This window comes from Rhynchophorus ferrugineus, unplaced genomic scaffold (assembly GCF_030347505.1).
Source record: "Rhynchophorus ferrugineus isolate W39M unplaced genomic scaffold, kcgeb_rfMv2 rfM2, whole genome shotgun sequence".
NCBI classification, from domain to species: domain Eukaryota; kingdom Metazoa; phylum Arthropoda; class Insecta; order Coleoptera; family Curculionidae; genus Rhynchophorus; species Rhynchophorus ferrugineus.
In genome coordinates this window covers 41,796,391-41,808,404 of record NW_027472581.1, presented here as the reverse complement: position 1 = coordinate 41,808,404, position 12,014 = coordinate 41,796,391, and the positions used below count along the sequence as shown (strand labels likewise).

General features: G+C 30.8%; 3 long non-coding RNA genes and 1 other non-coding gene across 5 annotated transcripts; 1 reads left to right on the top strand and 3 right to left on the bottom strand.

The window, feature by feature from the left end:
• Positions 1-4,818: 4,818 nt before the first annotated feature.
• On the bottom strand, positions 4,819-6,329 carry LOC143190976 (uncharacterized). 2 transcript variants are annotated; one of them, XR_013004368.1, is made up of 4 exons: positions 5,725-6,329; positions 5,374-5,664; positions 5,070-5,326; positions 4,819-5,010 (listed from the first exon to the last, which is right to left on the bottom strand). It is a non-coding gene; the product is annotated as an uncharacterized LOC143190976 (long non-coding RNA). The 2 variants fall into 2 exon arrangements; XR_013004367.1 differs by having other exon boundaries at positions 5,070-5,664.
• Positions 6,105-6,701, top strand: LOC143190975 (uncharacterized). Its single transcript, XR_013004366.1, has 3 exons — positions 6,105-6,232; positions 6,307-6,488; positions 6,554-6,701. It is a non-coding gene; the product is annotated as an uncharacterized LOC143190975 (long non-coding RNA).
• A 1,429-nt stretch (positions 6,702-8,130) lies between these two features.
• Positions 8,131-9,106, bottom strand: LOC143190974 (uncharacterized). The gene is made up of 3 exons (XR_013004364.1): positions 8,983-9,106; positions 8,825-8,921; positions 8,131-8,264 (listed from the first exon to the last, which is right to left on the bottom strand). It is a non-coding gene; the product is annotated as an uncharacterized LOC143190974 (long non-coding RNA).
• A 282-nt stretch (positions 9,107-9,388) lies between these two features.
• Positions 9,389-9,460, bottom strand: TRNAE-UUC (transfer RNA glutamic acid (anticodon UUC)). Its single transcript has one exon. It is a non-coding gene; the product is annotated as a tRNA-Glu (tRNA).
• Between the last annotated feature and the right edge of the window lie 2,554 nt (positions 9,461-12,014).

The window sequence follows — 12,014 nt, the reverse complement described above, 5'->3', positions numbered from 1 at the left end:
CACATTCAAGTGCCAAAGCGACGATGATGCAACGGTATCTGTAGGACCGTACCAGATCGCAACCGTACCAACCACAACCGTTTCGAACTATCATATTTTTTCAAAGCCAATTTTACACAGCACATTTTGTTTGGTATATGTTTTTTTTTGTATTTGATATTTTTTGCAAACATTTTTGTATTTTTGTTGAAGTAATTTTATGTAAAATTCTGGCAGGGGAGTATTGTAGCGAATTGAGGCATGTCGAATTTTACATCGTGGAATAACGGTCTACAAAATACCCAGAAATATAATCCCAGATGTTGAACACGGGCGGGGTGCCAATTGGAACCCGACACCGAATAGCTGGCGGCAACCCCGAGACGTTTATCTGGGATATTACTGAAGGGTATTTCGGTGATTCAGTACTCAACCCTCGTTTGGTTTAGACGTGCCACCATCGACTGCCCAAGCCTCGTTAACAGGTAACTCCGCTGCCATCCGTTTTATTTATTTGTATTTTCACATTTTTTATATTGCCAATAAATAACGGTCACATCATGTAAACACCACTGTTTCATTTCGATTTACCTCCATTCACCGAGTCACATCATTTACCCTAAAACATTAATATTTTGACTGTTCAAACTTTGGTAATCTCTTTTATGATTAAATATTCAGGCAACATTGAGGATATCTCACCAGTACAATATCCTCATATATTACTAAATTATCGTATTATTTCATACACAGCGTAAAAATTTGTTTGACCAACCAAAGAATATTGAAGACCATTTAATAAATATCTTGTTCATTATTATATACAATTATATAATAATAATTCTGAGAACATTTATTACTAGGAATCATAGCTTACTTTCATTAACCTACATTACTTATACATCAGCAAGTACGCAATAAAATTAAAAAAAATTAAATCGCTAAATTTCTCACGCTAGCTTTTCGTTGACGTCCGAGATAATTTTATTGATTATGCAAATAAACGAATTCTGTTGACTTTATTCCATCTTGGCAAGGTCAGGGTCATCAATCCCATAAAGCCTGCTATATATAGTTACTCGGAAATTTCTTTTGATCGCCCACATCTCCTAGTATCACGTAACACTTCAATCCGCCAACTTAGATTTCAGGAATGCACCGGCATTTGTTTTGTAAACAACTCTTTTATATAGTTTAGTCTTCAATATTCGAATAAATACTAAACAAATGGCGTAGTTGCTTTACATTAACAATGGTTATTCTTGAATACAGTTATAATTTATATATTTTGAGATTATGATTCGACGAATACATTATTTAGGTCTCTTGGATATGGATATAATGGATTCATTAACTACTGTAAAAAAATATATTTAATTCTTGATAAATAAAATACAAACTGCAAAAGCGAGTTCTATTTATTCATATCTTCTCCATATTTATTTTAAACACAAACACATGTGTCACATGCTGCAAAACACATCAGAACCAAAATAAAACAACTATACTGGTTACTTGGAAGATACTCTCAACTTGATCTAAAATCAGAGAGGTTGATCTGTAATACAATTATAAATCCAATTTGGACCTATGGGGTGCAAATATGGGGTTGCACTAAAAATTCAAATCAACTAGTCATACAACCAATGCCTATTGCTACGTAACCAACGAAGAACTGCAGTATGACCTGGAAATCAAATGGATTTGAGAAGTTATCCAAGATTTCGCCTTGAAACACGAAAGAAGATTACTAAATCATACTAACGTGGAAGTAATACAACTGCTGGACAGCGCGCAAGTGTATGCCTTTAGTGTAAACTATAGCTATAACTTATTATAATTGCTTGTGAATTAATCCAAGAACATAGGAAAAGTAGGAATAAATTAATTGTAAATTAAGATTGTACTAAGTGTATCTAATAAAGATGTTATAAAAAAAACAAGGAAATCATAATCATTCCGAATATCTATGATACCTAGATTCCATCTAGTAATTCAATAATTTAGACCTTTTATCGTTGGATCGTTCAATATTTGAGCGATAATGTAAAATGAACCATGCGAGATTGCCGTTTTTTTTGAACTGTGGAATTTGTCGCCTTTGCGAATACTTAGGAATAGAAATAATGTGATATCTTAACATGTTCAAGTAACGTTAGAACTTCCTAAGAGTTCATATGTCAGGATGCGAGACTCAGAGTCACTACCTTTTTTTATTCAATTGATTTTACTGTGTTTTGTACCGCCTATCAGAGTTTGATCAAATGGTGGGTTGTATTTACTAGATGTGATCATGTCTTAGGGATGTTAGAACTTTATAAAAGTCAATTTCTAAAGACACGACGGCCAGAGTCACTACGTTCTTTTTGTCCAGCTTATTTTCAAGTTATATATAAGTTTCATCAAATGGTGAGTTTGTTCACAAAGTATTCCAGTTTTCCCTTTTTAACTCCCATCTATTATTTCTTAAAACCCCATTTATTATTCTTTATTTATTATACACTATTTGTATCTATTTTATTCTCTTCTATTTTCTAGCATTTTTCCAATCATTTTTCTTCTTAAATTATATTATAAAGACAATAGTTTTATGTTTGCACCTTCAAAGTCTAAATGAAATTAATGCTAAGTAAGCTAAAGTAACTAATGTCTAGTTATGATCTATAGATAACTTGAAACATACATAAACGTCATGAAAAGTGACTACTGCTGGCTCTTAGTAGGATATTTAGGGTGTAGCTTTTTCCTTGTGCACCTATTGTGTGAATGCACAGTACCAAGAGTATTGCTTATTAATTTCAACCAATTTCGACCAACATTAGTGGCAAGATCTTGTACGTCTACTTCCCTTATTCTCATTGCACGTCCATTATTGTTAGTGTTAGGGTAGAAACTGATACGTCGAGTGCTAGTTTGTTTTTTTTGTTTACCATTACTATCAATTAACGTAATTGTCTCTTATGTTTGTCCATTGTTGTCCTATTCTGATTATATTGCTATTATCACTATTGTCATCATCTGTTATTGGTATTTTAGGGGTTTTACATGGTGAATGGAGGAAAAACGAAATGAAACAGTTATAATTACATTATGTAACCGTTATTTATTGAGGTAATATAAAATTTGATGAAAAGATAAAATATAAAATAACAGATAAAAAGAGTGGCGCTGTGTTACCTGAAGAGGACTCTTGGGAATGGTGGTACGTTTGAACTGAACTATTTTCACAGAGTGAATGATCGAAAAACACCCTTCAGTAATATCCACGATCAACGTCCCGGGGTTGGTAGATCTTCGTTATCCTTTGCTGAACGGCGCTGCTGTCACCCCGCAAGTGTTTAACATTTGGAATATTATTTTCTGGGTATTTTGTAGGCCGCTATTCGATGTAAAATTCGACATGCCTCAAAGTCGCTACAGTATTAACAATACCATCCATTATCAGTTTTTGTCGGTACATTTATTTATTAATACCATTATTTATCAGTACTATGATCGGCCAGCATAATAAATTACCCGTACTTTTAGCTACGCCAGAATATAAACTATCAACTTGTCATTGAAAATATGTTGCTCAGATATATTTTCCATTCATTTTTATCAAGAATCAAGAATTATTTATTTTGCCATTTATTGTGTAAGTAGTATATTTATTTAATATGTTTTATATTGTTTTATTATATATAATTTTTTTTATATGCCTGGGGTTTAAAATTAGCCCTACAATACTAAATACTAAAGATCCCTACCGCAACATTTGTCCGTAAACTATGCCAACAAGATACTCTGTACTTCCAAACGAAAGATATTGTATCCCAAAAGTGTGTGTGGCGTATGGGTCATCAGGAGCGCTCTAGGCAAATGGTCAACATTGCCAAATATTGTCCGAAATATTTTCGTACATTACCTCTAGGCAAATTTGTATCATCTTCGTCTGCACCACTCGTCATAGGTTATCCCGAAAATAATTTGGCTGATAATTTAGCCACAATATGCTATTCTAAATATGTTATAATTCATTATAAATATATGTTTTACAAGGATTTTAATTAAATCGATCTACAGTAGCTATACATAAACAAACTCTGTTCAATCAAGGCCTTCTTCTGCCTCTCTCTCTAGACAAAGGAGGTAAGTATTAATTTGTGTAGATATAAAAATACGAGTCAACATATTTGGAGATTGTGGCAAAGATAATAACGTAATTGGACTATATTTATCTAAGTTTAAAGCAGTTGCTCTGATTTACAGTTATCCATGTGGATGAAAAAGTACTAGGCTTCGCAACTACCCAGAATAATTTGTTGATTATCTGTTCACCAGAGCCAAATTTGAAAACTTTCAAAAAACAATTTCAACATAAAAAAGTGTAGTTATACAGAGTAAGAAATGTTTCCTAAAATGTCGGTACTACAATTCACTAATGTATACAAACTACATACTAATGATCTTACAAAGATTCAAATTATGATATGTGAAGAGTTAAAAACGTTTAGTTTACTTTAAAATATGATGCAAATATGGGGTTGCACTAAAACATCAAACCAACTAGTAATCGAACGCAGCCAAAACAAAGTTCTACAATTAATTACCAATGCTTATCGTTACGTAACCAACGAAAAGAGCTGCACGATGTAATACAAGATATAAATATTAGACCTTTTCGTTGTATAGTATATCCAAAGTTATTTTGTACATATGTCATCCAAACTTTTGACATCAAAATGTCGCAATTTTGCCGTATCAACTCTGAGTTTTCAGTTTCAGTTCAGTTTGGTTTGGACATACAACAAAATTCTAATCTAAATAAAATAATTAAACAAAAATACTGTTATGAAATATAATTTATTTTAACATTATAGTAAATCTAATGCATAGATTATCGAAGTACTTAAAACTACAATTAAGTGCACAGTTATAATAGTTTGTAGGTTAAGGTTGTGTTTGATTATATTTACATTGAACTCTTTTCCATACCACCTATGAGTTCTATGCGCGTTTGTAGTTGTATCTTGTCGATACCTAATCCACCTAATTAACAATTATATATCCAAGTAATATATTTTACTTTCATTAGAGAGCATATTTACCTTTTACACTTAGATCTTGTGTCATTCGATACAGTGTTTACTTGTAAAAACATTTTGATATCACTGTGTTTCCTCCTTCGTTTGTTCTGTTATACATCTTTTTTGATAAAACTAGATTTAATCACTGCATTCCTCTTAATTTATTTGCCTTATCAGCAAAAAAATTACTATACTTTCTCTCCTGACACAAGTTACCAAATGTTCATGGATATTCTGAACAATTAGACACATGTCTGTTCACACAAATCTTTTTCACTCTACAATTAGCTTTCCTACAGTTATCTTATAATAATTATATACTCACCTTTACTTGTTTTCACTCTCATCACTCTGTTTTAGAAATTAGCAGCACTAAATTATATCATATTCAGAAAGCTTCATTAAAGTGAATAAGTAAGCTGTTAATTTCAAATTTATCTAACATATGTTCACAATTATATCATTTGTCAATATCTTCTTCAATGTGTCTTATCGAGTTCATCCAAACCTTCGTATAAGGATGGCTTCTTATCGGTGAATTCAAGATCTTATTTTTTAGTTTTTGGGATATTTCTGTGACAGTGTCCATACGAATATACTGTGCAGCTGCAACGCGCTAAAAAATATTTTCAATCAATATCGCAGCAACTTCAGATTTAGTAGTAAAAATGCTTACGTCTAAAGAAATTTACTGGCAAGAGGCCTCCATTATCGCGTTCCTGTTCAAAGTAACTTCTTCTGTCTGGCTTCGGAATTTTCAGTCACAGTAATAGTAAGCAGCGATTTGAAATGTATCAAAACAAGGAAAGCATTAAAATAAGGTTTGCCGGTTTATAACCCCTTATCACTATTGTTTTGAAGAATTTTACATACGTACGACAACCGGAGGACTTTTATGGGCCAGTTCAGGATACGCTACTCCTCAGTCACCTCCGGATTTAGCGCATGCGCACTATCCTGCATAAAATAAGCCATAGAAAAGAATAAACCATATTGTCTTCCTTTTCTAATGGCGGTACATTATTTTCGAGTCGATCGGTACAGTCGATCAAGTAAAAACAACAAAAAAATCTAGGATATTTAGATTTAATGTTACATTAATAATCCTATAGTTATAATGATTAAATTGTATGTTATTCTTGGTGGTTTAACATGCACTGATTTTAAAATATGGAAGAACTAGGGTAAGTGCAGAATGTAAGGTTATATTTTTAAAATTTAACATATAAAATCCAAACAGCATCAATTTTATTTATAGTGGAAACGTTAGCTGCCAAATTTATAACGCATCATTTTCAACGACATCGAATTGGTATCAACATATATCAAAATTTAATGATAAGAAGAACAGAGAAGAAAATGATTCTTGTTGTGTTGGAAGCAGTCAAGTCATTAATGAGGTTTGTCCATCAAGAGAAATAGCAAAAATTGGAGTAACTGGTATTAATTAGACATTTATTTTAAACATAATATATTTTAGTAATGATTTAAATTTTATTTTATAGGTAAAATGTAGCTAGAATTTGTATGAAAGTCGAAGAATGTGAAATTCAGAGAGGAAGAAATTAGGCAGCATTTTGCTAAAATGTAAGAACAGTGTACAGTGTTACTTTGAAATAATTAAATTTGCTAACAAATGTAGACTTGGATCAAATAGACAAAATATAAAACTATCAACTACATCCTGATGATCTAATGACAAGGATAATACAATACATAATTATATAAAAGTATATGTTAAGTAAATAAATTATTGTTTTGTAAAAGCAATTATGTATCGACTGAGATTTATTTCAGCTTAAAAGTACGATAACCCATTCATTATAGGCTAGTAAATGTACAATACGTTAATCGAAAGCTTGAAGTAGTCAATTAATTAATGCGATTTGTGGATCAAGAGCAGTAGCGATCATATTTGGAGATTTTTAGGAGAATTTCACTGCTTTCATATATAGTGGTGGCTTTTTAATTTGGATTTAACTATATTGGCTGGGTTTGATTTAAACGATTATGGTCTTTTTTATGGTAATGTTTATTAATATTGTTCTTGGAGATTTTAAATATGTTTCAAATATGTTGTTTTTATAAAAATAGAAAAGCATATATAAATTATTTTTATTATTTCATTTCATTAAATATTTTTTTAAATAAAATGTGTTATTTCAAAAAATGTTCAATATTTATTTCCTTCCTTATATATAGTTTCAACATTAAATCAATTAATTATCAAATTTGCGTATGTTTATTTATAAAAAATTATCATGTGTAATATGATGTTTTTATAAATATGGAATGGACGTATATTAATTATATTTTTTATTATTTCGTTTTATTCAATATTTTTTAAATAAAACGTGTTATTTCCAAAATTTTACCATTTTATTGTCTACTATATTTACCTCCTGAACCTATTTACCTGCTTTTATATATATATATATATATATATATATATATATATATATATATATATATATAAATATATATATATATATATATATATATATAAATATATATATATATATATATATATAAATATATATATATATATATATATATATATATATATATATATATATATATAATATATTCGACATTATATCTAATAATCACGATGCGCATGCGCCAAATCCGTAGATAACTGAGGTGTAACGTATCCTGGCTAGTTCGGTTACATATTCGAACTGATCTACAGCATTGTATTTCTTTTTAACTAGAATAAACTGATAAGGAAAATATTGTCACATTCTAAAGCGAATTTACAAATTGCGACAGGCAATACAATAAAAATCTTGATGACGTACGTACACAAATACTTTGGATGGAGTATATAACACATAAAGCCTTTCAGGACATTTTTATTAGTTTTATAAATATTATGTTAAGATAATAAAAGAAAAAATTATGTGATATATCTTTGGGATGTAGAAGTTATAAGAATAACAGCATGAAATATGACGCCATGGTGTCACGAGACGCATCTGACTGGTCAAATTTGTTTATGAACGAATCAAATACCTTCACAAAAAAACCTTTTCTTTACAGGTGCCTATAATGAAAATTTAAATCAGCCTATCAAATTACGAGAATGGCGTACCACAGTATCATCTGGACATTGAACGTTACCAAACTTTTCTCCAGAGACCCCTATAAGATTTCTCTCTATTACTCCATAGTATATCCGTTAAAATCTGTCAAATCGTAGCCGCAGTTTGTCACCTGGAATTACATATAAATCCCATCGTTACAAAATTATTGACAAACTTAATGTTCATCATTTTATACATAGTAACAATCGAGAACCGGTCACATTTCAATACTAATTTTTTAAACGTTTACCAGTAATCTATTTTAAACTACACGTCATAATTCTTCCGCATTTTGTATCACGTTGTGTACCATTTTATAACAATTTTAATCTTATACCTTAAATTATTTTGTAACTTAGTAAAGTATTTGTAATGATAAATAAGTTGTTAATAAATATATCACTTAAAACAAATTACATCTTTACGGATTAATTTACGCAAAGAAGAGAGAATGTATTTACATATTTTAATTTCAACCTGTATCCTCTCTTACATTTCAACACTTATTTGGTAATTATATCTTAAAGTATTTTTATTGATCAAGATTCATCTAGACTGAGTAAGTTATAAGACTGGACTTAGTGAGTCTTCGAAACACGGTCCAAGAATCGTGAACTTAATATGATGGCTTTAATTCTTCCGGATAGATGACCCACAAGGAACTACCCCAGAAAATACTATTTTACCTACTTTTAGCTAATCTAATTACTGACATGATAAGGATGCTGTTCTTGATCAATACTACGAAGATCGTTCTGTCGCTTTGATCAATGAGCTATCAATTCGGCTGAAATATTTGATTACATCTAGAACATGTAATATCAGTATTTGAATATGGCATATCTTACATAACATTTTATTGGTTGGTGGTTATATCGTCACGCTAAAATCCGTAATATAAAGATCGACGTCACACACGGATATTAATAGAGCACCTTCAGGAGGTTTCAGTTCATGTTCGTTATAACCGCGGCCACTGCACCAGGGTATCGGGTGTGGGGTAGCAGACGGCGGCATCGATCCCGCCGCCGACTGCCGCCTCCGGGTGCAATTGCAGGTCGTCGTCCGTGTCTGCAGGGCATCGGCCGGTAGCTCGGTCAGCCACCAGTACTAAGTAAATAATAAAGGTTGAAATTTTCTGAAATACTGCTTAAGTCACATTGACATTGTATAAAACAGATCATGTTTACAATTAAATTCATTATATAATAAATAAACATTTTTTTTTAATTACATAATAATGAAAAAAATGTTTTCCGATACCGGGAATCGAACCCGAGCCTCCTGGGTGAAAGCCAGGTATCCTAGCCACTAGACCATATCGGATGTGTACTATGTTGTAGTTTGGCAGTATATCATCCGGTCATACACTTAAACAAATATTTTTATATCTAAAACAATAGCACTAATAATCATTGAAATACATATTTTTTAATTTAATTTTTTTTAATTATTAAAATCATAATAACTTAATTGTTATATATTGTTAGCTATAACAATATATAACTTATATTTTAATCACAGATACATTAAATCTGGGATATTTATTTCAATTCATTTTTTAATTATTAATATATTTGGCTTTTATCCTAATTTTTTATACCAATTTTATATCAATTAAAGATACACTATCTAATCTTTATAATTCCATTTATCAACATTCTTGATTTTATTCAACTTTTATTTATTTACACAAATCATTTAGTAATAATTATCATTAAATCTGAAACTATTAAAGTTAACTATATATACTTTATTATTCAGTTAACGCATTAGATCTATGTTTCTTATCATTTCTTTCTTCAAGGACTACACGTCAAGAAATTGTTTTAGAAAAAAGAGTTTCTTCTCACAACAACCAAGAAGTTCTAGTAGGTTTTATTCCACTGCCTATAATATTCCCCTTTCCCGTTGTTTCTACACACCAAGCCTCTGCATTACTTTTTACGCATTCTCTTACTCTAGCGTAATATCTATTATATTTTCTTTTTATCAAAGAAACCTTTGTACCCATCGTCGCACTGCAAAACATAACTATCGCATCTTTCAATTTTATTAAATTATTTTATCAATCATACATCACTTCCATATTTCTAATTTTGTAATAAATGCTCTCTCTTTCGCTCATTTGCTGTTCAATTGAATATCTCAAATATTAAAATATATATTGCATATCTCAGTATAACTAGAGTATACTCTAAAGCAACACTTAACGATTTAAGGACGAAAATCACAACGCTGTGGCTTCATTACCTCCTTCTATATGAGAATGAACGATTTATTCACAAACTCCAACTATCATGTCGTGTTCCACACGAGGAATGGATTAAAATATCGGTTTAAAGTAAAGAAATGTTTTGGTTTCTAAAGCCAGAACAGTTTGTAGTTGGCACCAGCTTATTATTATTTAGTTTATTATTCTTTTTGTTTAGTTATTATTCTTTAGTCTACATTACTTACCTTACCTTAGTCTACATTTTGATTAGCTTCTTGGTATTCCAATTCTTGCACCTATTAAATATTGCAAGAGTACAGCGTTAAATGATAAATTAATTAGAGTTATAATGATAAATGCACATTTAAGTTACTTCCCTGCTTCCCAACTTAAAGAAATTTCGTATCGTCAGCGATAAATGGATGAATACTCTCCACATTTTTAATCGTTCTCTGTAAACTTTCTCGCTCTGATTTTGCTTTTTCCATTAATGTAGTCGTTTTTGATCCATTTTCGACACAAAATGACCAAACGGTAAATAGGGTCACCTAGTCACCATTTTTGTAAAATCTAATAGGAAAAAATGCTCTATTGCCTTCAAGTAGTAAGCTAAACAATATAAACGTTTATTGCACGTATTTTATTTTAAGATCTTACTATTTTTTGATAGCATATGATAGACATAACAACTTAATCAGTAAATTATATATAGTCGCCCCTTTTATCAATGGAAAAGTTCATACTTCAATGTAACAGTAAATTATTTATCTGATAGAAGAATAAAAAAACCGCATAACAAACAAGTATATAAAAGATATAAAAACGATAGAAAATATCGAAACCCAAACAACGTAATTCTATATTTGTCCAAATATAGACAACACGACCATTCTATAACTACACTTTTTTCATGTTCTCCGGACATTCGCAGTTAAAGTTTTGGGTATTCTCAGACATTTTTATCAGGTACATCTTCGCAAGAATAACAGCCCAGAAACTTTATAGAGCACTTATTCGGTCCGTTATTATTCTTCGCATACGTTCTTATGCCAAAAGTGGAGAGAGAGCGAGAGAAGTTCAGACCTCGGCGTAGTGCGTTGACTGCCCGTTTCGCAGTTCAAGTTCAAGGTTAAACTTGGAGTTATCTTGTCGATAAATGTTGCCGCAGTGAGTGCTAATTCGCGTGAAATTCAGTGGCGTTCAAACTGCGAAAGTGTGTTTTAGATCAAACACAATAACGGGTTTTTATTATGATGTAAAACATGAGATTTAAAAATAGATGAATGAAGAAAATTGATGATTTAATATACCTACCATTATTTTTACGAGGTTTGATATGGATACAAAGGTATTTACCAAAAATGTTAATATATACAATATTTAACATTATAGAATATTAAATCAGAGCGGATCAGTCAACCGGTCAGCCTAAAATCAAACAGTTTATCAATCAATCCAAAAACAATTTTGGGCCAATGATGGGGTGCAAATATTGGACTGTCCAAAAACACTATGGAAAATTATTCAAGATTGTTTTCTTAAAACATGATATAAGCTTACTAAATCATAATAACATTATATTAATCTTAACTAGCGACCCGCCCCGGCTTCGCACGGGTGCAATGCTGATATTAAATTAAATACACTACAGAAAAAATATGAACG